Raw genomic sequence first — 27,955 nt, forward strand, 5'->3', positions numbered from 1 at the left:
CTCACATAAAAGTCTCCCTTGCAATGTAAAAATAAACTTTTCAATACTCTAAAAGAAGAGTGATAAAAGCCACACTTATGATCTTAATATATCAAGTTAAGAAAATGCTAAAGAATACTGATACCATAACTTGACAAAAAAATCACATGATAAATCACTTAACTACATGAAAAGAGGTTTTTCTTTCATTTCAGTATTCAAAATTACCTTAAGTGTGAGATGCTATTAAAGATACAGCACAAACTGCACTGTAATATGCCCATGCCTATTTTATTTCACAATGTTCAAGGATTATGGTAAGTAAACATTTCTCACAGAGATAAAATCTAACATCAAGCTCTAAGAAACAACTGGCCCTAAGACTCCTAACTATCAGTACCATACAACAGTTTATTAAAAAGTTTATCAACCAAGATCACCATTATGATTTAACCCCTTCCCCGATATGTCTGGATACATCTGAACAAAACTTCATACTTACTGACTGCAAAATTCAGACTTAACCCACAGGTACCACAAAATTTCACTTTACCTTAAAGCTTTGGTTTTCTCCTGCCTTGTCCAAAATATCTATCTTAAAAGTTTCTTTGTCACTTCTTTCCTATCCAGCTTTAACTGTTCCTTACTCTCTTATACTTTACCCTGCAAATGCTGGATGGGTGGAATGTTGTTTCTGACTTCAACATAGCACATGTCAAAGCCCTTTTGCTTTTTGTGTATTTGTGTATTAGCAATTTTCAGCTTCGTCTGCTTCCAAGCACTAACTCACTCAAATGGGGTGGTGATGCTGTTTCCTGTGTGGTGGGGTGGCCCTAGGAATGGATGAAGGTGAGCACCTATGAGTATGTACATGTGTATATATGTATGTGTTTGTATATGTATATATATGTTTGTGTGGTTTCAGAAGTGGTAGAGGATGTGTGGATCAGGTGTTTGCTTTGAAGAATGTATGTGAGAAACACTTAGAAAAGCAAATGGATTTGTATGTAGCATTTATGGACCTGGAGAAGGCATATGATAGAGTTGATAGAGATGCTCTGTGGAAGGTATTAAGAATATATGGTGTGGGAGGAAAGTTGTTAGAAGCAGTGAAAAGTTTTTATCGAGGATGTAAGGCATGTGTACGTGTAGGAAGAGAGGAAAGTGATTGGTTCTCAGTGAATGTAGGATTGCGGTAGGGGTGTGTGATGTCTCCATGGTTGTTTAATTTGTTTATGGAAGGGGTTGTTAGGGAGGTGAATGCAAGAGTTTTGGAAATAGGGGCAAGTATGAAGTCTGTTGGGGATGAGAGAGCTTGGGAAGTGAGTCAGTTGTTGTTCGCTGATGATACAGCGCTGGTGGCTGATTCATGTGAGAAACTGCAGAAGCTGGTGACTGAGTTTGGTAAAGTGTGTGAAAGAAGAAAGTTAAGAGTAAATGTGAATAAGAGCAAGGTTATTAGGTACAGTAGGGATGAGGGTCAAGTCAATTGGGAGGTAAGTTTGAATGGAGAAAAGCTGGAGGAAGTAAAGTGTTTTAGATATCTGGGAGTGGATCTGGCAGCAGATGGAACCATGGAAGCGTAAGTGGATCATAGGGTGTTGGGGGGGGGGAAATCCCTGGGAGCCTTGAAGAATGTGTGGAAGTCGAGAACATTATCTCGGAAAGCAAAAATGGGTATGTTTGAAGGAATAGTGGTTCCAACAATGTTGTATGGTTGCGAAGCGTGGGCTACGGATAGAGTTGTGCGCAGGAGGATGGATGTGCTGGAAATGAGATGTTTGAGGACAATGTGTGGTGTGAGGTGGTTTGATCGAGTAAGTAATGTAAGGGTAAGAGAGATGTGTGGAAATAAAAAGAGCGTGGTTGAGAGAGCAGAAGAGGGTGTTTTGAAATGGTTTGGGCACATGGAGAGAATGAGTGAGGAAAGATTGACCAAGAGGATATATGTGTTGGAGGTGGAGGGAACGAGGAGAAGTGGGAGACCAAATTGGAGGTGGAAAGATGGAGTGAAAAAGATTTTGTGTGATCGGGGCCTGAACATGCAGGAGGGTGAAAGGAGGGCAAGGAATAGAGTGAATTGGATCGATGTGGTATACCGGGGTTGACGTGCTGTCAGTGGATTGAATCAGGGCATGTTAAGCGTCTGGGGTAAACCATGGAAAGCTGTGTAGGTATGTATATTTGCGTGTGTGGACATATGTATATACATCTGTAAGGGGGTGGGTTGGGCCATTTCTTTCGTCTGTTTCCTTGCGCTACCTCGCAAACGCAGGAGACAGCGACAAAGCAAAAAAAGGAACAGAGAATTGGGCCAGGTGAGGGTATTCCCTCAAAGGCCCAGTTCTCTGTTCTTAATGCTACCTCGCTAACGCGGGAAATGGCGAATAGTATAAAAGAAAAAGAAAAATATATATATATATATATATATATATTTTTTTTTTTTGCTTTGTCGCTGTCTCCCGCGTTTGCGAGGTAGCGCAAGGAAACAGACGAAAGAAATGGCCCAACCCACCCCCATACACATGTATATACATACGTCCACACACGCAAATATACATACCTACACAGCTTTCCTTGGTTTACCCCAGACGCTTCACATGCCCCGATTCAATCCACTGACAGCACGTCAACCCCGGTATACCACATCGCTCCAATTCACTCTATTCCTTGCCCTCCTTTCACCCTCCTGCATGTTCAGGCCCCGATCACACAAAATCTTTTTCACTCCATCTTTCCACCTCCAATTTAGTCTCCCTCTTCTCCTCGTTCCCTCCACCTCCGACACATATATCCTCTTGGTCAATCTTTCCTCACTCATTCTCTCCATGTGCCCAAACCATTTCAAAACACCCTCTTCTGCTCTCTCAACCACGCTCTTTTTATTTCCACACATCTCTCTTACCCTTACGTTGCTTACTCGATCAAACCACCTCACACCACACATTGTCCTCAAACATCTCATTTCCAGCACATCCATCCTCCTGCGCACAACTCTATCCATAGCCCACACCTCGCAACCATACAACATTGTTGGAACCACTATTCCTTCAAACATACCCATTTTTGCTTTCCGAGATAATGTTCTCGACTTCCACACATTCTTCAAGGCTCCCAGAATTTTCGCCCCCTCCCCCACCCTATGATCCACTTCCGCTTCCATGGTTCCATCCGCTGCCAGATCCACTCCCAGATATCTAAAACACTTCACTTCCTCCAGTTTTTCTCCATTCAAACTCACCTCCCAATTGACTTGACCCTCAACCCTACTGTACCTAATAACCTTGCTCTTATTCACATTTACTCTTAACTTTCTTCTTTCACACACTTTACCAAACTCAGTCACCAGCTTCTGCAGTTTCTCACATGAATCAGCCACCAGTGCTGTATCATCAGCGAACAGCAACTGACTCACTTCCCAAGCTCTCTCATCCCCAACAGACTTCATACTTGCCCCTCTTTCCAAAACTCTTGCATTCACCTCCCTAACAACCCCATCCATTAACAAATTAAACAACCATGGAGACATCACACAACCCTGCCGCAAACCTAAATTCACTGAGAACTAATCACTTTCTTCTCTTCCTACATGTACACCTGATTTACATCCTCGATAAAAACTTTTCACTGCTTCTAACAACTTGCCTCCCACACCATATATTCTTAATACCTTCCACAGAGCATCTCTATCAACTCTATCATATGCCTTCTCCAGATCCATAAATGCTACATACAAATCCATTTGCTTTTCTAAGTATTTCTCACATACATTCTTCAAAGCAAACACCTGATCCACACATCCTCTACCACTTCTGAAACCACACTGCTCTTCCCCAATCTGATGCTCTGTACAATGGGGAGAACAATGGGAGTAAGAGGAGTGGGGGAGGAATGGGATGTATTTAGGGAATCAGTGATGGAGTGCGCAAAAGATGCTTGTGGCATGAGAAGAGTGGGAGGTGGGTTGATTAGAAAGGGTAGTGAGTGGTGGGATGAAGAAGTAAGATTATCAGTGAAAGAGAAGAGAGAGGCATTTGGAAGATTTTTGCAGGGAGAAAATGAAATTGAGTGGGAGATGTATAAAAGAAAGAGACAGGAGGTCAAGAGAAAGGTGCAAGAGGTGAAAAAGAAGGCAAATGAGAGTTGGGGTGAGAGAGTATCATTAAATCTTAGGGAGAATAAAAAGATGTTCTGGAAGGAGGTAAATAAAGTGCGTAAGACAAGGGAGCAAATGGGAACTTCAGTGAAGGGCGCTAATGGGGAGGTGATAACAAGTAGTGGTGATGTGAGAAGGAGATGGAGTGAGTATTTTGAAGGTTTGTTGAATGTGTTTGATGATAGAGTGGCAGATATAGGCTGTTTTGGTCCAGGTGGTATGCAGAATAAGAGGGTTAGGGAAAATGATTTGGTAAACAGAGAAGAGGTAGTAAAAGCTTTGCGGAAGATGAAAGCCGGCAAGGCAGCAGGTTTGGATGGTATTGCAGTGGAATTTATTAAAAAAGGGGGTGACTGTATCATTGACTGGTTGGTAAGGTTATTTAATGTATGTATGACTCATAGTGAGGTGCCTGAGGATTGGCGGAATGCGTGCATAGTGCCATTGTACAAAGGCAAAGGGGATAAGAGTGAGTGCTCAAATTACAGAGGTATAAGTTTGTTGAGTATTCCTGGTAAATTATATGGGAGGGTATTGATTGAGAGGGTGAAGGCATGTACAGAGCATCAGATATATATATATAAATATATATATATATATATATATATATATATATATCGAGGATGTAAGGCATGTGTACGTGTAGGAAGAGAGGAAAGTGATTGGTTCTCAGTGAATGTAGGTTTGCGGCAGGGGTGTGTGATGTCTCCATGGTTGTTTAATTTGTTTATGGATGGGGTTGTTAGGGAGGTAAATGCAAGAGTTTTGGAAAGAGGGGCAAGTATGAAGTCTGTTGGGGATGAGAGAGCTTGGGAAGTGAGTCAGTTGTTGTTCGCTGATGATACAGCGCTGGTGGCTGATTCATGTGAGAAACTGCAGAAGCTGGTGACTGAGTTTGGTAAAGTGTGTGGAAGAAGAAAGTTAAGAGTAAATGTGAATAAGAGCAAGGTTATTAGGTACAGTAGGGTTGAGGGTCAAGTCAATTGGGAGGTGAGTTTGAATGGAGAAAAACTGGAGGAAGTGAAGTGTTTTAGATATCTGGGAGTGGATCTGGCAGCGGATGGAACCATGGAAGCGGAAGTGGATCATAGGGTGGGGGAGGGGGCGAAAATTCTGGGGGCCTTGAAGAATGTGTGGAAGTCGAGAACATTATCTCGGAAAGCAAAAATGGGTATGTTTGAAGGAATAGTGGTTCCAACAATGTTGTATGGTTGCGAGGCGTGGGCTATGGATAGAGTTGTGCGCAGGAGGATGGATGTGCTGGAAATGAGATGTTTGAGGACAATGTGTGGTGTGAGGTGGTTTGATCGAGTGAGTAACGTAAGGGTAAGAGAGATGTGTGGAAATAAAAAGAGCGTGGTTGAGAGAGCAGAAGAGGGTGTTTTGAAGTGGTTTGGGCATATGGAGAGGATGAGTGAGGAAAGATTGACCAAGAGGATATATGTGTCGGAGGTGGAGGGAGCAAGGAGAAGAGGGAGACCAAATTGGAGGTGAAAAGATGGAGTGAAAAAGATTTTGCGTGATCGGGGCCTGAACATGCAGGAGGGTGAAAGGAGGGCAAGGAATAGAGTGAATTGGAGCGATGTGGTATACCGGGGTTGACGTGCTGTCAGTGGATTGAATCAAGGCATGTGAAGCGTCTGGGGTAAACCATGGAAAGCTGTGTAGGTATGTATATTTGCGTGTGTGGACGTATGTATATACATGTGTATGGGGGGGTTGGGCCATTTCTTTCGTCTGTTTCCTTGCGCTACCTCGCAAACGCGGGAGACAGCGAAAAAAAAAAAAAAAAAATATATATATATATATATATATATATATTTTTTTTTTTTTTTTTTTTTTATACTTTGTCGCTGTCTCCCGCGACAATCAATTAAACAATCATGGAGACATCACACACCCCTGCCACAAACCTACATTCACTGAGAACCAATCACTTTCCTCCCTTCCTACACGTACACATGCCTTACATCCTCGATATATATATATATATATATATATATATATATATATATATATATATATATATATATATATATATATCGAGGATGTAAGGCATGTGTACGTGTAGGAAGGGAGGAAAGTGATTGGTTCTCAGTGAATGTAGGTTTGTGGCAGGGGTGTGTGATGTCTCCATGATTGTTTAATTTGTTTATGGATGGGGTTGTTAGAGAGGTGAATGCAAGTTTTGGAAAGAGGGGCAAGTATGAAGTCTGTTGGGGATGAGAGAGCTTGGGAAGTGAGTCAGTTGCTGTTCGCTGATGATACAGCGCTGGTGGCTGATTCATGTGAGAAACTGCAGAAGCTGGAGGAAGTAAAGTGTTTTAGATATCTGGGAGTGGATCTGGCAGCGGATGGAACCATGGAAGCGGAAGTGCATCATAGGATGGGGGTGGGGGCGAAAATTCTGGGAGCCTTGAAGAATGTGTGGAAGTCGAGAACATTATCTCGGAAAGCAAAAATGGGTATGTTTGAAGGAATAGTGGTTCCAACAATGTTGTATGGTTGTGAAGCGTGGGCTATGGATAGAGTGGTGCGCAGGAGGATGGATGTGCTGGAAATGAGATGTTTGAAGACAATGTGTGGTGTGAGGTGGTTTGATCGAGTAAGTAACGTAAGGGTAAGAGAGATGTGTGGAAATAAAAAGAGCGTGGTTGAGAGAGCAGAAGAGGGTGTTTTGAAATGGTTTGGGCACATGGAGAGAATGAGTGAGGAAAGATTGACCAAGAGGATATATGTGTCGGAGGTGGAGGGAACGAGGAGAAGAGGGAGACCAAATTGGAGGTGGAAAGATGGAGTGAAAAAGATTTTGTATGATCGGGGCCTGAACATGCAGAAGGGTGAAAGGAGGGCAAGGAATAGAGTGAATTGGAGCGATGTGGTATACCGGGGTTGACGTGCTGTCAGTGGATTGAATCAGGGCATGTGAAGCGTCTGGGGTAAACCATGGAAAGCTGTGTAGGTATGTATATTTGCGTGTGTGGACGTATGTATATACATGTGTATGGGGGTGGGTTGGGCCATTTCTTTCGTCTGTTTCCTTGCACTACCTCGCAAACGCAGGAGACAGCGACAAAAAAAAAAAAAAAAAATATATATATATACAAATGGAAATGGCGAAGAGCTTGTAGATTTATGTGCTGAAAAAGGACTGATGATTGGGAATACCTGGTTTAAAAAGCGAGATATACATAAGTATACATATGTAAGTAGGAGAGATGGCCAGAGAGCGTTATTGGATTACGTGTTAATTGACAGGCGCGCGAAAGAGAGACTTTTGGATGTAAATGTGCTGAGAGGTGCAACTGGAGGGATGTCTGATCATTATCTTGTGGAGGCTAAGGTGAAGATTTGTATGGGTTTTCAGAAAAGAAGAGTGAATGTTGGGGTGAAGAGGGTGGTGAGAGTAAGTGAGCTTGGGAAGGAGACTTGTGTGAGGAAGTACCAGGAGAGACTGAGTACAGGATGGAAAAAGGTGAGAACAATGGAAGTAAGGGGTGTGGGGGAGGAATGGGATGTATTTAGGGAAGCAGTGATGGATTGCGCAAAAGATGCTTGTGGCATGAGAAGCGTGGGAGGTGGGTTCATTAGAAAGGTTAGTGAGTGGTGGGATGAAGAAGTAAGATTATTAGTGAAAGAGAAGAGAGAGGCATTTGGACGATTTTTGCGGGGAAAAAATGAAATTGAGTGGGAGATGTATAAAAGAAAGAGACAGGAGGTCAAGAGAAAGGTGCAAGAGGTGATAAAGAGGGCAAATGAGAGTTGGGGTGAGAGAGTATCATTAAATTTTAGGGAGAATAAAAAGATGTTCTGGAAGGAGGTAAATAAAGTGCGTAAGACAAGGGAGCAAATGGGAACTTCAGTGAAGGGCGCTAAAGGGGAGGTGATAACAAGTAGTGGTGATGTGAGAAGGAGATGGAGTGAGTATTTTGAAGGTTTGTTGAATGTGTTTGATGATAGAGTGGCAGTTATAGGGTGTTTTGGTCAAGGTGGTGTGCAAAGTGAGAGGGTTGGGGAAAATGATTTGGTAAACAGAGAAGAGGTAGTGAAAGCTTTGCGGAAGATGAAAGCCGGCAAGGCAGCAGGTTTGGATGGTATTGCAGTGGAATTTATTAAAAAAGGGGGTGACTGTATTGTTGACTGGTTGGTAAGGTTATTTGATGTATGGTATGTATGATTTATGGTGAGGTGCCTGAGGATTGGCGAAATGCGTGCATAGTGCCATTGTACAAAGGCAAAGGGGATAAGAGTGAGTGCTCAAATTACAGAGGTATAAGTTTGTTGAGTATTCCTGGTAAATTATATGGGAGGGTAATGATTGAGAGGGTGAAGGCATGTACAGAGCATCAGATTGGGGAAGAGCAGTGTGGTTTCAGAAGTGGTAGAGGATGTGTGGATCAGGTGTTTGCTTTGAAGAATGTATGTGAGAAATACTTAGAAAAGCAAATGGATTTGTATGTAACATTTATGGATCTGGAGAAGGCATATGATAGAGTCGATAGAGATGCTCTGTGGAAGGTATTAAGAATATATGGTGTGGGTGGCAAGTTGTTAGAAGCAGTGAAAAGTTTTTATCGGGGATGTAAGGCATGTGTACGTGTAGGAAGAGAGGAAAGTGATTGGTTCTCAGTGAATGTAGGTTTGCTGCAGGGGTGTGTGATGTCTCCATGGTTGTTTAATTTGTTAATGGATGGGGTTGTTAGGGAGGTGAATGCAAGAGTTTTGGAAAGAGGGGCAAGAATGAAGTCTGTTGTGGATGAGAGAGCTTGGGAAGTGAGTCAGTTGTTGTTCGCTGATGATACAGCGCTGGTGGCTGATTCATGTGAGAAACTGCAGAAGCTGGTGACTGAGTTTGGTAAAGTGTGTGAAAGAAGAAAGTTAAGAGTAAATGTGAATAAGAGCAAGGTTATTAGGTAGTAAAGTGTTTTAGATATCTGGGAGTGGATCTGGCAGCGAATGGAACCATGGAAGTGGAAGTGAAACATAGGGTGGGGGAGGGGGCGAAATTCCTGGGAGCCTTGAAGAATGTGTGGAAGTCGAGAACATTATCTCGGAAAGCAAAAATGGGTATGTTTGAAGGAATAGTGGTTCCAACAATGTTGTATGGTTGCGAGGCGTGGGCTATGGATAGAGTTGTGCGCAGGAGGGTGGATGTGCTGGAAATGAGATGTTTGAGGATAATGTGTGGTGTGAGGTGGTTTGATCGAGTAAGTAATGTAAGGGTAAGAGAGATGTGTGGAAATAAAAAGAGCGTGGTTGAGAGAGCAAAAGAGGGTGTTTTGAAATGGTTTGGGTACATGGAGAGAATGAGTGAGGAAAGATTGACCAAGAGGATATATGTGTCAGAGGTGGAGGGAATGAGGAGAAGTGGGAGACCAAATTGAAGGTGGAAAGATGGAGTGAAAAAGATTTTGAGTGATCGGGGCCTGAACATGCAGGAGGGTGAAAGGCGGGCAAGGAAAAGAGTGAATTGGATCGATGTGGTATACCGATGTTGACGTGTTGTCAGTGGATTGAATCAGGGCATGTGAAGCGTCTGGGGTAAACCATGGAAAGCTGTGTGGGGCCTGGATGTGGCAAGGAAGCTGTGGTTTCGGGCATTATTGCATGGCAGCTAAAGACTGAGTGTGAACGAATGAGGCCTTTGTTGTCTTCTCCTAGCGCTACCCCGCTCACATGAGGGGGAGGGGGATGGTATTCCATGTGTGGTGAGTTGGCGATGGGAATGAATAAAGGCAGACAGTGTGAATTGTGTGCATGGGTATATATGTATGTGTCTGTGTGTGTATATATATATATATATGTGTACATTGAGATGTATAGGTATGTATATTTGCATGTGTGCACGTGTGTGTATATACATGTGTATGGGGGTGGGTTGAGCCATTTCTTTCGTCTGTTTCCTTGCGCTACCTCCCAAACGCGGGAGACAGCGACAAAGCAAAATAAAAAAAAAATATATATATATTTCTGTTGACGTCCTGCTGCTTTCTTTTATACATCTCCCAGTCATTTGCACTTCTTCTCTGCAAAAATAGCCTCTCTCTTCTCTTTCACTAAGAATATTGCTTCATCGTAAACCACTCACTATCCTTCCTCATCTGCCTACCTCCAACATTTCTCGTGTCACAAGCACCTTTTGTGCAAGCCATCACTGCTTCCCTAAGTACGTCCCATTCCTCCCCTACTCCCCTACGTCATTTCCTCTCACCTTTTGCCATTCTGCGTTGAATCCCTTCTGGTACTTCCTCACACGTCTCCTTTCCCAGCTCACTTACTCTTATCACTCTCTTCATCCCAACATTCTCTCTTCTTTTCTGAAAACCTCTACAAATCTTCTCCTTTGCCTCCACAAGATAATGAACAGACATCCCTCCTGGTGCACCTCTCAGAACATTAACATCCAAAAATCTCTTTCACTTGCCTATCAATAAACATAATCCACTAATGCTCTCTGGCCTTCTGTCCTACTTACATACATATACTTATATGTATCTCTCTTTTTAAACCAGGGGTTTCTCAATCACCTGTCCTTTTTCAGCAGACAAATCTACAAGCTCTCCACCATTTCCATTTACAACACTGAACATCCCATGTACACCAATTATACCCTCAACTGCCACATATCTCACCTTTGCATTCAAATCACCCATCACTATAACCCAGTCTCATGCATCAAAACTGCTAACACACTCACTCAGCTGCTCCCAAAACACTTGCTTCACATGATCTTTCTTCTCATGACCAGGTGCATAGGTACCAATAATCACCCCACTCCATCCACTTTCAATTTTACCCATATCAATCTAGAGTTTACTTTCTTACAATCTATCACATACTCCCTCAACTCCTGCCTCAGGAGTAGTGCTCCTCCTTCCTTTGCTCTTGTCTTCTTACCAACCCCTGACTTTACTCCCAATCATTCTTAAACCACTCTTATTCTTTACTCTTGAGGTGCAAGAAGTGAAAAAGAGGGCAAATGAGAGTTGGGATGAGAGAATATCATGAAATTTTAGGGAGAATAAAAAGATGTTTTGGAAGGGGTTAAATAAAGTGCATAAGACAAGAGAACCAATGGGAACATCGGTGAAGGAGGCTAATGGTGAGGTAATAACAAGTAGCAGTAAAATGAGGAGATGGAGTCAGTATTTTGAAAGTTTGTTGAATGTGTTTGATGATAGTGTGGCAGATATAGGGTGTTTTGTTCGAGGTGGTGTGCGAAGTGAGAGGGTCTGGGAGAATGGTTTGGAAATAGAGAAGAGGAAGTGAAAGTTTTGCAGAAGATGAAAGCCGGCAAGGCAGTGGGTTTGGATGGTTTTTGCAGTGGAATTTATTAAAATAGGGGGTGACTGTGTTGTTGATTGGTTGGTAGGGATATTCAATGTATATATGGTTCCTGGTGAAGTGCCGGAGGATTGGAGGAATGCATGAATGGTGCCACTGTACAAAGGCAAAGGGGGTAAAAGTGAATGTTCAAAATACAGAGGTATAAGTTTGTTGAGCATTCCTATGAAACTATGTAAGAGGGTCTTGATTGAGAGGGTAAAGGCAATTTCAGAGCATGAGATTGGGGAAGAGCAATTTGGCTTCAGAAGTGGTATAGAATGTGTGGATCAGGTGTCTGCTTTGAAGAATGTATGTGAGAAATACCTCAGAAAAACAGATGGATTTGTATGTAGCATTTATGAAGAAAGTTAAGAGTAAATGTGAAAAAGAGCAAGGTTATTAGGTACAGTAGGGTTGAGGGTCAAGTCAATTGGGAGGTGAGTTTGAATGGAGAAAAACTGGAGGAAGTGAAGTGTTTTAGATATCTGGGAGTGGATCTGGCAGCGGATGGAACCATGGAAGCGGAAGTGGATCATAGGGTGGGGGAGGGGGCGAAAATTCTGGGGGCCTTGAAGAATGTGTGGAAGTCGAGAACATTATCTCGGAAAGCAAAAATGGGTATGTTTGAAGGAATAGTGGTTCCAACAATGTTGTATGGTTGCGAGGCGTGGGCTATGGATAGAGTTGTGCGCAGGAGGATGGATGTGCTGGAAATGAGATGTTTGAGGACAATGTGTGGTGTGAGGTGGTTTGATCGAGTGAGTAACGTAAGGGTAAGAGAGATGTGTGGAAATAAAAAGAGCGTGGTTGAGAGAGCAGAAGAGGGTGTTTTGAAGTGGTTTGGGCACATGGAGAGGATGAGTGAGGAAAGATTGACCAAGAGGATATATGTGTCGGAGGTGGAGGGAACGAGGAGAAGAGGGAGACCAAATTGGAGGTGGAAAGATGGAGTGAAAAAGATTTTGTGTGATCGGGGCCTGAACATGCAGGAGGGTGAAAGGAGGGCAAGGAATAGAGTGAATTGGAGCGATGTGGTATACCGGGGTTGACGTGCTGTCAGTGGATTGAATCAAGGCATGTGAAGCGTCTGGGGTAAACCATGGAAAGCTGTGCAGGTATGTATATTTGCGTGTGTGGACGTATGTATATACATGTGTATGGGGGTGGGTTGGGCCATTTCTTTCGTCTGTTTCCTTGCGCTACCTCGCAAACGCGGGAGACAGCGACAAAGTATAATAAAAAAATAATTTATGAATCTGGAGAAGGCATATGATAAGAAAGGTATTAAGAGTATATAGTGTGGGAGTTAAGTTGCTAGAAGCAGTGAAATGATTTTACCAAGGATATAAGGCATTTGTATGAGTCGGAAGAGAGGAAAGTGATTGGTTCCCAGTGAATGTTGGTTTGCAGCAGGGGTGTGTGACGTCTCCATGGTTGTTTAATTTGTTTATGGATGGGCTGATTAGGGAGGTGAATGCAAGAGTTTTGGAAAGAGGCACAAGTATGCAGTCTGTTGTGGATGAGAGGGCTTGGGAAGTGAGTCTGTTGTTCGCTGATGAAACAGCACCAGCAGCTGATTCGGGTGACAAACTGCAGATGTTTGTAACTGAGTTTGGTAAAGTGTGTGAAAGAAGAAAGTTGAGAGTAAGCATGAATAAAAGCAAGGTTATTAGGTTCAGTAGGGTTGAAGGAAAAGTTAATTGGGAGGTAAATTTGAATGGAGAAAAACTGGAGGAATTGAAGTGTTTTAGATATCTGGGAGTGAATCTGGCAGCAGATGGAACCAAGGAAGTGGAAGTGAGTCACACAGTGGGGGAGGGGGCGAAGGTTCTGAGAGCGTTGAAGAATTTGGGGAAGGGAAGAACATTATCTTGGAGAACAAAAATGGGTATGTTTGAAGGAATAGTGGTTCTAACAATGTTATATGGTTGTGAAGGATGGGCTACAGATAAGGTTGTGCAGAGGAGGGTGGATGCATTGGAAATGAGATGTTTGAGGACAATATGTGGTGTGAGGTGGTTTGATAGAGTAAGTAATGAAAGGGTAAGAGAGATGTGTAGAAATAAAAAGTGTGTGGTTGAGAGAGTAGAAGAGGGTGTGTTGAAATGGTTTGGTCACATGGAGAGAATGAGTGAGGCAAAATTGACAAAGAGGATATATATGTTAGAGGTAGAGGGAACGAGGAGAAGCAGGAGACCAAATTGGAGGTGGAAGGATGGACTGAAAAAGATTTTGAGGGATCGGGGCCTGAACACAGAGGAGGGTGAAAGGCGTGGAAGGAATAGAGTGAATTGGAAAGATGTGGATGGACATGCTGTCAATGGACTGAACCAGGGCATGTGAAGCGTCAGAGGTAAACCATGGAAAGTATTGTGGGGCCTGGATGTGGAAAGGGAGGTGTGGTTTGGGTGCATTACACATGACAGAGACTGAGTGCGAACAAATGTGGCCTTTTTTTTGTAATTTCTTAGCACTACCTCATGGTGGTGGGGTCAGGGGTATGTGTGTATGTGTGTGTGAGTGCTATTTCATGTGTAGCAGGGTGGCGACAAAAATGAATGTGTACATGTGTATATATGTATATGTCTGTGTATGTATACATTGAAATTTATAAGTGTGTCTATGTGCATGTGTGGGAGTTTATGTATATACATGAGTATGTGGGTGGGTTGGGCCATTCTTTCGTCTGTTTCCTTGCACTACCTTGCTGACGCAGGAGACAGCATTTAAGAATAATAATAAAAAAAGTATATATATGTGAGTAGCTGAGTCTTTCGTCTATCTCCTGGCACTACCTTACTGACAGGGGAAATGTCGATCGAGTATAATCAAATACATTGAATATCCTTGGCAACCAATCAACAACACAGTCAACACCCTTTTTAATAAATTTCACAATGTATATATGTGAGTATTTTGAAGGTTTGTTGAATGTGTTTCATGACAGAGTGGCAGATATAGGGTGTTTTGGTCGAGGTGGTGTGCAAAGTGAGAGGGTTAGGGAAAATGATTTGGTAAACAGAGAAGAGGTAGTGAAAGCTTTGCGGAAGATGAAAGCCGGCAAGGCAGCAGGTTTGGATGGTATTGCAGTGGAATTTATTAAAAAAGGGGGTGACTGTATTATTGACTGGTTGGTAAGGTTATTTAATGTATGTGTGACTCATGGTGAGGTGCCTGAGGATTGGCAGAATGCGTGCATAGTGCCATTGTACAAAGGCAAAGGGGATAAGAGTGAGTGCTCAAATTACAGAGGTATAAGTTTGTTGAGTATTCCTGGTAAATTATATGGGAGGGTATTGATTGAGAGGGTGAAGGCATGTACAGAGCATCAGATTGGGGAAGAGCAGTGTGGTTTCAGAAGTGGTAGAAGATGTGTGGATCAGGTGTTTGCTTTGAAGAATGTATGTGAGAAATACTTAGAAAAGCAAATGGATTTGTATGTAGCATTTATGGATGTGGAGAAGGCATATGATAGAGTTGATAGAGATGCTCTGTGGAAGGTATTAAGAATATATGGTGTGGGAGGAAAGTTGTTAGAAGCAGTGAAAAGTTTTTATCGAGGATGTAAGGCATGTGTATGAGTAGGAAGAGAGGAAAGTGACTGGTTCTCAGTGAATGTAGGTTTGCGGCAGGGGTGTGAGATGTCTCCATGGTTGTTTAATTTGTTTATGGATGGGGTTGTTAGGGAGGTAAATGCAAGAGTTTTGGAAAGAGGGGCAAGTATGAAGTCTGTTGGGGATGAGAGAGCTTGGGAAGTGAGTCAGTTGTTGTTCGCTGATGATACAGCGCTGGTGGCTGATTCATGTGAGAAACTGCAGAAGCTGGTGACTGAGTTTGGTAAAGTGTGTGGAAGAAGAAAGTTAAGAGTAAATGTGAAAAAGAGCAAGGTTATTAGGTACAGTAGGGTTGAGGGTCAAGTCAATTGGGAGGTGAGTTTGAATGGAGAAAAACTGGAGGAAGTGAAGTGTTTTAGATATCTGGGAGTGGATCTGGCAGCGGATGGAACCATGGAAGCGGAAGTGGATCATACGGTGGTCGAGGGGGCGAAAATTCTGGGGGCCTTGAAGAATGTGTGGAAGTCGAGAACATTATCTCGGAAAGCAAAAATGGGTATGTTTGAAGGAATAGTGGTTCCAACAATGTTGTATGGTTGCGAGGCATGGGCTATGGATAGAGTTGTGCGCAGGAGGATGGATGTGCTGGAAATGAGATGTTTGAGGACAATGTGTGGTGTGAGGTGGTTTGATCGAGTGAGTAACGTAAGGGTAAGAGAGATGTGTGGAAATAAAAAGAGCGTGGTTGAGAGAGCAGAAGAGGGTGTTTTGAAGTGGTTTGGGCACATGGAGAGAATGGGTGAGGAAAGATTGACCAAGAGGATATATGTGTCGGAGGTGGAGGGAACGAGGAGAAGAGGGAGACCAAATTGGAGGTGGAAAGATGGAGTGAAAAAGATTTTGTGTGATCGGGGCCTGAACATGCAGGAGGGTGAAAGGAGGGCAAGGAATAGAGTGAATTGGAGCGATGTGGTATACCGGGGTTGACGTGCTGTCAGTGGATTGAATCAAGGCATGTGAAGCGTCTGGGGTAAACCATGGAAAGCTGTGTAGGTATGTATATTTGCGTGTGTGGACGTATGTACATACATGTGTATGGGGGGGCCATTTCTTTCGTCTGTTTCCTTGCGCTACCTCGCAAATGCGGGAGACAGCGACAAAGTATATAAAAAAAAAAAAAAAAAAATGTATGTCTGTGCATGTATATGTCGAAATATATAAGTGTGTCTATGTGCGTGTGTGGGCGTTTATGTATATACATGAGTATGTGGGTGGGTTGGGCCATTCTTTCGTCTGTTTCCTTGCGCTACCTTGCTGATGCAGAAGACGGCATTTAAGTATAATAGTAAAAAAAGTATATATATGTGAGTAGCTGAGTCTTTCGTCTATCTCCTGGCACTACCTTACTGACAGGGGAAATGTCGATCAAGTATAATAAAATACATTGAACATCCTTCCCAACCAATCAACAACACAGTCAACACAGATATTCAACAAACCTTCAAAATACTCATTCCATCTCCTCACTTCATCACTGCCTGCTGTAACCTTCCCACTTGTCCCCCTTCACTGATGTTCCCATTTGTTCTTTTGTCTTATGCACATTATTTACCTCTTTCCAAAACATCTTTTTATTCTCCCTAAAACTTATTGATACTCTCTCATCCCAACTCTCACTTGCCCTCTTTTTCACCTCTTGCACCTTTCTCTTGACCTCCTGCCGCTTTCTTTCATATATCTCACAGTCATTTGCACTACTTCCCTGCAAGTATTGTCCAAATGCATCCCTTTTCTCTTTCCCTAACAACCTTAATTCTTCATCCCACCACTCACTACCCTTTCTAATCTGCCCAACTCCCACCTTTCTCATGTCACGTGCATCTTTTGTACAAGCCATCACTGCTTCCTTAAATACATCCCATTCCTCACCCACTCCCCTCACATCGTTTGCCATTCTACACTCAATCTTCCCTGGTACTTCCTCACACAAGTCTACTATCCAAGCTCACTTACTCTCTTCTCCCCAACATTCTCTCTTCTTTTTTCAAAACCTCAACAAATCTTCACCTTTGCCTCCACAAGACAGTGATCAGACATACCACCAGCTGCCACTCACAGGACATTAATACCCAAAAGTCTCTCTTTTACAAGCCTATCAATTAATACATAATCTAATAATGCCCTTTGACCATCTCTCCTACTCACATACGTATACTTGTGTTTCTCTCTATTTTTAACCAGCTTTTCCTAATCATCCATCTTCTTTCAGCAGACAAATCCACAAGCTCTTCACCATTTCCATTCACAACACTGAACATTACTTGTACACCAATTATACCCTAAACTGCCACATTATTCACCTTTGCATTTAAATCACCCATCAAAAATACCCAGTCTCATGCACTAAAACTGCTGACACATTCACTCAGCTGCTCCCAAAACACTTGCTTCTCATGATCTTTCTTCTCATGACCAGGTGCATAAGCACCAATAATCACCCATTTCTCTCCATCTACTTTCAGCTTTATCCACATCTATCTAGAATTTACTTTCTCACACTCTATCACACACTCCCAAACCTCCTGCTTTGAAAGGAGTGCTACTCCTTCCTTTGCTCCTGTCCTCTCACCAACCCCTGACATTACTTCCAAGACTTTTCCAAACCATTCTTCCACTTTACCCACATCCACACACATTTTGTCACCCCAATCTGAGCCTTCGGGTAGGGTGAATACTCCCTGCTTGACTCCTTCTGTTTCCTATTTTAGAAATTGAAATATAAGAAGGGGAGGGTTTCCAGTCCCCTACTCCCGCTCCCTTTACTCACCTTCTATGACACGCGGGGAATACAGGGGAAGGATTCTTTCTCCCCTATCCCCAGTAATTTTTGGTATTTTTCAAAGGGAAATAGATTTGCTACAAAACCTCAGCAAAAAACGATTTTCCATGCAGAATACAAATCTGGGGTTGAAATATTCTTTGGAAGTCATTACAGTTTGTAATTCATTATCATATTTTAAGATGATAGTCATTATTTCAATTGTATTTATCAGGTGTCTGTCAGTTAGGGGAAGCATTATACGATATTTTCCAGAATTCTTTTAAGTACAGAAAGTACTACATTATGTAGTATAACAATTTCCAAAGAAACAATTTGGGGCTATAAAATATCTTGAACTATTACCTATAACTTCTGGTTTTATAAGCAAACTAGATTTCCTTAAAAACTTCAATACAGGGGAAATTTTTCATGCTGAATATGAATCTGAGGTGGAAATATCATTTGGGAGTCATTAAGGTTTGTAATTAATGATAATTAAAGAAGATCGTGTCACTATTCTTTTGGTATACGTTGGATGTTTCTAATCTAAGGGAAGCATTATTACATATTTTTCATGAACATTTCAATCATAAAATTGCTCTATCATATGACAGTTTTAAAATAAAAAAGTTTTGGGCAAATAAGTACCCAGAACTATATTTACTTCAAAGCAAACATCTGATCCACACATCCTCTACCACTTCTGAAACCACACTGCTCTTCCCCAATCTGATGCTCTGTACATGCCTTCACCCTCTCAATCAATACCCTCCCATATAATTTACCAGAAATACTCAACAAACTTATACCTCTGTAATTTGAGCACTCACTCTTATCCCCTTTGCCTTTGTACACTGGCACTATGCACGCATTCCGCCAATCCTCAGGCACCTCACCATGAGTCATACATACATTAAATAACCTTACCAACCAGTCAATAATACAGTCACCCCCTTTTTTAATAAATTCCACTGCAATACCATCCATGTATGTGAGAAATACTTAGAAAAGCAAATGGATTTGTATGTAGCATTTATTGATCTGGAGAAGGCATATGATAGAGTTGATAGAGATGCTCTGTGGAAGGTATTAAGAATATATGGTGTGGGAGGCAAGTTGTTAGAAGCAGTGAAAAGTTTTTATCGAGGATGTAAGGCATGTGTACATGTAGGAAGAGAGGAAAGTGATTGGTTCTCAGTGAACGTAGGTTTGCGGCAGGGGTGTGTGATGTCTCCATGGTTGTTTAATTTGTTTATGGATGGGGTTGTTAGGGAGGTGAATGCAAGAGTTTTGGAAAGAGGGGCAAGTATGAAGTCTGTTGGGGATGAGAGAGCTTGGGAAGTGAGTCAGTTGTTGTTCGCTGATGATACAGCGCTGGTGGCTGATTCATGTGAGAAACTGCAGAAGCTGGTGACTGAGTTTGGTAAAGTGTGTGAATGAAGAAAGTTAAGAGTAAATGTGAATAAGAGCAAGGTAATTAGGTACAGTAGGGTTGAGGGTCAAGTCAATTGGGAGGTAAGTTTGAATGGAGAAAAACTGGAGGAAGTAAAGTGTTTTAGATATTTGGGAGTGGATCTGGCAGCGGATGGAACCATGGAAGCGGAAGTGGATCATAGGGTGGGGGAGGGGGCGAAAATCCTGGGAGCCTTGAAGAATGTGTGGAAGTCGAGAACATTATCTCGGAAAGCAAAAATGGGTATGTTTGAAGGAATAGTGGTTCCAACAATGTTGTATGGTTGCGAGGCGTGGGCTATGGATAGAGTTGTGCACAGGAGGATGGATGTGCTGGAAATGAGATGTTTGAGGACAATGTGTGGTGTGAGGTGGTTTGATCGAGTAAGTAACGTAAGGGTAAGAGAGATGTGTGGAAATAAAAAGAGCGTGGTTGAGAGAGCAGAGGAGGGTGTTTTGAAATGGTTTGGGCACATGGAGAGAATGAGTGAGGAAAGATTGACCAAGAGGATATATGTGTCGGAGGTGGAGGGAACGAGGAGAAGTGGGAGACCAAATTGGAGGTGGAAAGATGGAGTGAAAAAGATTTTGTGTGATCGGGGCCTGAACATGCAGGGGGGTGAAAGGAGGGCAAGGAATAGAGTGAATTGGATCGATGTGGTATACCGGGGTTGACATGCTGTCAGTGGATTGAATCAGGGCATGTGAAGCGTCTGGGGTAAACCATGGAAAGCTGTGTAGGTATGTATATTTGCGTGTGTGGACGTATGTATATACATGCGTATGGGGGTGGGTTGGGCCATTTCTTTCATCTGTTTCCTTGCGCTACCTCGCAAACGCGGGAGACAGCGACAAAGCAAAAAAAGAAAAAAAAAAATATTTACAATTTTTCTAAAATCTCAGGGGTTACAAAATGTGGTAGAAAACCTCAATAAATCTATGGTTTTTCATGATGAAAATGAATATGCAGTTGAAATACTGTTTGGGGGTTATCAAGGCCTGTAATTAATGATCATTTCAAGATCTCATCATTCGTTTGATGTTCATTAGGTAACTACCGGCTTTGATCAAGCATTACAAGATATTTTTCATGATTATTTAAAGTAGAGAAGCCTTTCATTGTGTGATATTCCAGTTTTAAAAGATAATTATTTTGGGGGATAAAAATGCCCTGCAATTTTTGGTATTTTTCAAAGGATACTAGTGTGACTTGAAAATTTCAATATAAGGACTATTTATGCTGAATATAAATCTGTGATTGAGATATTGGTTAGGGGTAATTAAGGCCTGTATATCAATGATTACATTCTAAGATCATATCAATATTCATTTAATATTCTTCAGGTACCGATACATTTTCCATAATTACTTGAAGTATAGAAAAAGTTTCTTGGGCCAAAAAAAGTCTGAATTTACTACCTGCAATTTACAGTATTTTTGGAGGGTACTTGATTTTCTTGAAAACCTCAGTAGAAGGACAATTTCTCATGCTGAATATGAATCTGGGGACAAAATATTGTTTAGGGGCCATTAAGGCATGTGTTCTTTTTAAGACTCCAGTCATGGCAAAAAGTCCATATCAGGGCCGGGCCCTAATTGAAATATGAAGATAATTATGAAATGGAAAAAGAAAAGACAAGGAGAGTGTTTAGAAATATTTGAGAAAGTCAAAAACCTGTCTTTTGAAATACACCAGGTCATAGTTATTGGGATAGGCATAAGAAGGCACAGAGTTCCAAAGCTTTGACGAGTATGGAAAGAAGCTGGTATCAAAACGGCCCACCCTTGAGTTGCTGATGGCCACATAATAATCATGTGATACAGCAGCTTGCCAAGTACTGCATGGTCTAGCTAGTGGTGTGGGCACACAAGCAGCCAGCTCTTGGGAGCAAAACCCAAAGTAATACCTATAGAAGAGGGAAAGTGAATCAACACTGTGGCATAAGGCAAGGGGACGAAGCTTGGAAGTTCGCCTAAGACAGTTTATAAGCTGGACAACTTTCGACTTAATTTTGTCAAGTAAGGATGCAGAGCTAAAACTGCCCCAAAAGTGAGAGCAGTACTTCTTACAAGGCCGGATCAACCCCTTGTACAAATGGAGCAACTGTTAAGATGAGAAGTTTCAACATCTAAACAGGACATCCAGTTTCTTAGAGGCAGACTTAGCTATTCCTGTAATGTGGGGTTTTCAAGAAAGAGATGTTACAGTACTACCAAATATGTTCAGTGAGTCAAGAGGTGCAATTACTGAACAAGATTTTGTGTACCCCCCACTGAGATATCCTGTCAAAGTCCGAGCATACTAAGGAGGCTGTATCAAGATGAGATGCAGATTGAGTGTGAGAAGATGGAGCAGACTTGACTATTCCTGTAATGTTAGGTTTCCAAGAAAAAGTAGATGTTACAGTAATACCAAGTGTGCTGAATGAGTTAAGAGGTGGGATTACAGGACCATCAAAGAAGAGCACAAGAGTTGTGAAGAGTTTTCGATGGGTAGAAACTGCATCTTGGAGGCATTAAACTTAACAAGATATTGTGTACCCCACTGAGACATCCTGTCTAAGTCTGAGTTTATATTGAGAAAGCTGAGTCAAGATGAGATGCAGATCAAGTGTGAGAAGATGGAAGAGAATTGAAGGATATGGATGAATGCAGCGTCGAGTCGTCAGCATATAAGTGCATTAGATTAGTTGTGGAGGAGAGGAAATCTTTGAAAGGAGAAAAAATTTCGGAGACAGGACAGAACCTTGGGGGACACCGCTGTTGAGGGAGAAAAGGGAGGGAGACTGATACATCAACAACCAGAGATAAATCAGCCAGAGAGGAAGCCAAATATGAAGGAGCAAAGTGAGGGAGGGAAGCCAAAAGAGGGGAGCTTAAAGATGAGACCTTGATGCAACTCCCTGTCAAAAGCCCTAGATATGTCAAGGGCAACTACACATGGCTCCCTAAAATCTTTCAGGGATGATGAACAGACATTTGTAATATAGGAAAGAATAACACCAGTGGATCTTGCCTTACAGAAGCCATACTGGTGATCAGAGAGACCATGATTTTTCAGGAGTTTAAGATTGACCAAGAGGATATATGTGTCGGAGGTGGAGGGAACGAGGAGAAGTGGGAGACCAAATTGGAGGTGAAAAGATGGAGTGAAAAAGATTTTGTGTGATCGGGGCCTGAACATGCAGGAGGGTGAAAGGAGGGCAAGGAATAGAGTGAACTGGATGGATGTGGTATACTAGGGTTGACGTGCTGTCAGTGGATTGAATCGGGGCATGTGAGGCGTCTGGGGTAAACCATGGAAAGCTGTGTAGGTATGTATATTTGTGTGTGTGGACGTATGTATATACATGTGTATGGGGGTGGGTTGGGCCATTTCTTTCGTCTGTTTCCTTGCGCTACCTCGCAAACGCGGGAGACAGCGAAAAAAAAAAAAAAAAGAACATGAGAGTACAGGAAGGATTCAAAGACTTTGGAAATGGTATATATCAAAGCAATAACAAAATAGTTTTGTATTTATAGGGAGGCTGATATCTTGGGAGGTATAATATTATACTTTCCGGATTAATTTAAAAACAAAAACATTTCACTATTCTTTTTTTTTTTCTTTTTTTTTTTCTTTGTTGCTTTGTCGCTGTCTCCCGCGTTTGCGAGGTAGCGCAAGGAAACAGACGAAAGAAATGGCCCAACCCACCCCCATACACATGTATATACATACGTCCACACACGCAAATATGCATACCTACACAACTTTCCATGGTTTACCCCAGACGCTTCACATGCCCTGATTCAATCCACTGACAGCACGTCAACCCCGGTATACCACATCGCTCCAATTCACTCTATTCCTTGCCCTCCTTTCACCCTACTGCATGTTCAGGCCCCGATCACACAAAATCTTTTTCACTCCATCTTTCCACCTCCAATTTGGTCTCCCTCTTCTCCTCGTTCCCTCCACCTCCGACACATATATTCTCTTGGTCAATCTTTCCTCACTCATTCTCTCCATGTGCCCGAACCATTTCAAAACACCCTCTTCTGCTCTCTCAACCACGCTCTTTTTATTTCCACACATCTCTCTTACCCTTACGTTACTTACTCGATCAAACCACCTCACACCACACATTGTCCTCAAACATCTCATTTCCAGCACATCCATCCTCCTGCGCACAACTCTATCCATAGCCCACGCCTCGCAACCATACAACATTGTTGGTACCACTATTCCTTCAAACATACCCATTTTTGCTTTCCGAGATAATGTTCTCGACTTCCACACATTCTTCAAGGCTCCCAGAATTTTCGCCCCCTCCCCCACCCTATGATCCACTTCCGCTTCCATGGTTCCATCCGCTGCCAGATCCACTCCCAGATATCTAAAACACTTCACTTCCTCCAGTTTTTCTCCATTCAAACTCACCTCCCAATTGACTTGACCCTCAACCCTACTGTACCTAATAACCTTGCTCTTATTCACATTTACTCTTAACTTTCTTCTTTCACACACTTTACCAAACTCAGTCACCAGCTTCTGCAGTTTCTCACATGAATCAGCCACCAGCGCTGTATCATCAGCGAACAACAACTGACTCACTTCCCAAGCTCTCTCATCCCCAACAGACTATTCTATTACAGTTAATAGAAAGTCTTTTTTGGCTAAAAAATACCCCAAGCTATTTTACCTACAATTTTTGGTATTTTTCAGAGGTTAATGGATTTGCTACAAAACCTAAGAATAAGTTATGGATATTTTTTCATGCTGAACATGGGGTTGAAATATTGTTTGAAGGTCATTAAAGTCTGCAATTAATGATCAAATTTCAAGATTGTGTCATAATTTGTCAAAGCCATTATAAGATATTTTCCATGAACTTTTACTGAAAGAAGTATTACATTATATTAGTTTAAAAAAAAAAAAATTGTTGGGCTATAAAATAACCAGAACTATTACCTGCAATTTTTGGTACAATTTGAAGGATTTGCTTGAAAACTTCAATATAAGGATCTTTCATATTGAATATGAATCCAGGGTTGAAAAACTGCTTGGGGATCATTTTTGATTTGCAATTAACGATTACTTTTAAGATCATGTCATTATTCATTCCGTATTTATCAGATTTTTGTCTACAAGAAGCATTATGAGGTAGTTTTCACAATCATTTCAAATATAAAATTATTCCATGATACAGGTAAACCACCAGTTTTACAGCACTCTTGGTTCCAAAGCCATGCCGAATCAACCATTTTGCTGGACCAACTGTGGTCATGTAATAATAATTCATCAACACACCTCTAACCTACTAATTATACATCTCCCATGTGTCTAAAGTATGCCATGGACTGCTAGAAATTTCAATCAAACAAATATTAAATGTAAATCAAATCATTTATATTTATTTTGCTTTGTCGGTCTCCCGCGTTTGTGAGGTAGCGCAAGGAAACAGACGAAAGAAATGGCCCAACCCACCCCCATACACATGTATATATACATACATGTCCACACACGCAAATATACATACCTATACATCTCAATGTACACATATATATACACACAGACATATACATATATACACATGTACATAATTCATACTGTCTGCCCTTATTTATTCCCATCGCCACCTCGCCACACATGGAATAACATCCCCCTCCCCCTCATGTGTGCGAGGTAGCACTAGGAAAAGACAACAAAGGCCCCATTTGTTCTCACTCAGTCTCTAGCTGTCATGTAATAATGCATCGAAACCACAGCTCCCTTTCCACATCCAGGCCCCACACAACTTTCCATGGTTTACCCCAGACACTTCACATACCCTGATTCAATCCATTGACAGCACGTCGACCCCGGTATACCACATCGATCCAATTCACTCTATTCCTTGCCCTCCTTTCACCCTCCTGCATGTTCAGGCCCCGATCACTCAAAATCTTTTTCACTCCATCTTTCCACCTCCAATTTGGTCTCCCACTTCTCCTCGTTCCCTCCACCTCAGACACATATATCCTCTTGGTCAATCTTTCCTCACTCATTCTCTCCATGTGCCCAAACCATTTCAAAACACCCTCTTCTGCTCTCTCAACCACGCTCTTTTTATTTCCACACATCTCTCTTACCCTTACATTACTTACTCGATCAAACCACCTCACATTGTCCTCAAACATCTCATTTCCAGCACATCCACCCTCCTGCTCACAACTCTATCCATAGCCCACGCCTCGCAACCATACAACATTTTTGGAACCACTATTCCTTCAAACATACCCATTCTTGCTTTCCGAGATAATGTTCTCGACTTCCAAACATTCTTCAAGGCTCCCGGGACTTTCGCCCCCTCCCCCACCCTATGATTCACTTTCGCTTCCATGGTTCCATCCGCTGCCAGATCCACACCTAGATATCTAAAACACTTTACTTCCTCCAGTTTTTCTCCAGTCAAACTTACCTCCCAATTGACTTGACCCTCAACCCTACTGTACCTAATAACCTTGCTCTTATTCACATTTACTCTTAACTTTCTTCTTTCACACACTTTACCAAACTCACTCACCAGCTTCTGCAGTTTCTTACATGAATCAGCCACCAGCGCTGTATCATCAGCAAAGAACAACTGACTCACTTCCCAAGCTCTCTCATCCACAACAGACAGCATACTTGCCCCTCTTTCCAAAACTCTTGCATTCACCTCCCTAACAACCCCATCCATAAACAAATTAAACAACCATGGAGACATCAAACACCCTTACCGCAAACCTACATTCACTGAGAACCAATCACTTTCCTCTCTTCCTACACGTACACATGCCTTACATCCTCGATAAAAATCAAATAAATAAATGAAATACATTATACACCTGATCAGGACTGAGGTGCTCATCAGCTATGAGTTTCGCAAAGTCGTCCACATACTCAGCAGCTCCTTCGTGGTTTGCAGACCACTTTTCTCCATGCAATTTATTCATGGAAATTCCATGACGCTTCTTGAATCTTTGAAGCCATCCTTCATTATAGTCACACTCATGTTGTAATCTAAGTTCTTTGTGGAAAAACTTAACCTGGTCCATTATCATGCTACCTGACAAGTCCACTCCACACTCCAACACTGTTGAAACCATTGCATCATCACTCGATCGTGCTCAGTACTCTTACCATCTTTCATACTTTTTCTAATCGTCATTTGTGTCTTGGAATGGCTATCTGCATAGAATTTCAATATTTTCCCCCTTTGCCTCTTTATAATAACATAAACAGTCGATGAACCAATACTGCAGATGTTACATAGATTACGTACTGAAACACCACGGTCCATTTTTTTCAACAGTTCTACTTTATCATGGATCGATATGGACTGGTGTTTACGTTTGACACCACGACTGACACTCTCACGTCTTAGAAGCCATAGCTAGGGTTAAATATCACCACCAACAAGTGCAGTGTAAAGAATGTAAATAAGCACACCCTACACACAACGGCATCTGTGGTCGCCCATTAAACTAGCCTGGTGGCTACGGTAATTTCAAATTCCCTCACATAATTTTGTCCGGACTAAAGGAGGTGCCAAACCATCAGCTGCCGGAAAATTGGTAATGTACCTGTATTTCAACAACAAAAAAAAAATCATTTTGGGGGTGAAAAATACTCTTCATTATTACAGCAAACCCTCAATCTAAGGGACCCTGATTTAACGGATATCAGATTTAACAGACTGGGCAAATAATAGTACATCAATTCAAAAAATTTAAAAAATCAAAAAATCTAAAACGCTGCACAATGCACATTTCACACTGCACTTGTTTATGGTAGTGAGGGGTACACTCGCACTGTTTCCGTCTCAGTCTGCCTCATGCTATCATACAGTCAGGTTGTACAGAGAGAATTGTGACTTAATGTATTACATAATTTTGCAATCTTTACAATTCAAAATGGCATAAAGTGATAGAGGAGTTAAAAGTGTGTGAACTGTATATTGTACAAAAAAAAAGAAAAAAAGGCCCATAAGGTTACACTCAACACACTTTCATCATTATCAGACACCCCTTCCCCCTATTAGTTTGTTAAACTGAAGGTCTACTGCACCTGCAAATATTGGTATTTCTTAAAGGTTACAAGATTTGCTTGAAAACCTCAGTATAACGATAGTTTTTCAAGCTGAATATGAATCTGCAGTTGAAATACTGTTTCGAAGACATTAAGCCCTGCTAATAATGATTACATTTTACAAAGATTGTCATTATTCGTTTCCTATTTATCAACCATCTGTTTGCGAGAGTAATCATTATGAGATATCATTCACAATTATTTCAAGTAAAGAAGCATTTCATCATGTTATAACAATGTTTTAAAACAAAATGTATTTCTGGCTAAAAAAAATACCCTGAAATATTGCCTGTAATTTTTGGTATTTTTCGAAGGGTACTAGATTTACTTGAAAGCCACAATTTGAGAATGATGTTTCATGCTCAAAATGAATTTGGTATTGAAGTATTGTTTAGGAGTCATTAGGGCTTGTAATTAATGATTACATTATAAGTAGATTGTGACATTATTTCACACATATAGGGTATTTGTTGGCGAGGGAAATATCCTGAGATATTTTCCATGATTATTTGAAACAGAAACATTTCATTATGTTAAATTACAGTTTTAAGAGAAAAAGTTTTTTGGGCGAAAAA

General features: G+C 41.7%; 1 protein-coding gene across 1 annotated transcript in view; it reads right to left on the reverse strand.

Annotated features, from left to right (window-relative positions):
* LOC139754665 (uncharacterized) overlaps positions 1–27,955 on the reverse strand; it is a 154,040-nt gene that overhangs the window by 81,494 nt on the left and 44,591 nt on the right. The gene's annotated exons all lie outside the window — the stretch shown is intronic.

The sequence above is a fragment of the Panulirus ornatus genome, chromosome 17, assembly GCF_036320965.1.
Source record: "Panulirus ornatus isolate Po-2019 chromosome 17, ASM3632096v1, whole genome shotgun sequence".
Lineage (NCBI taxonomy): Eukaryota > Metazoa > Arthropoda > Malacostraca > Decapoda > Palinuridae > Panulirus > Panulirus ornatus.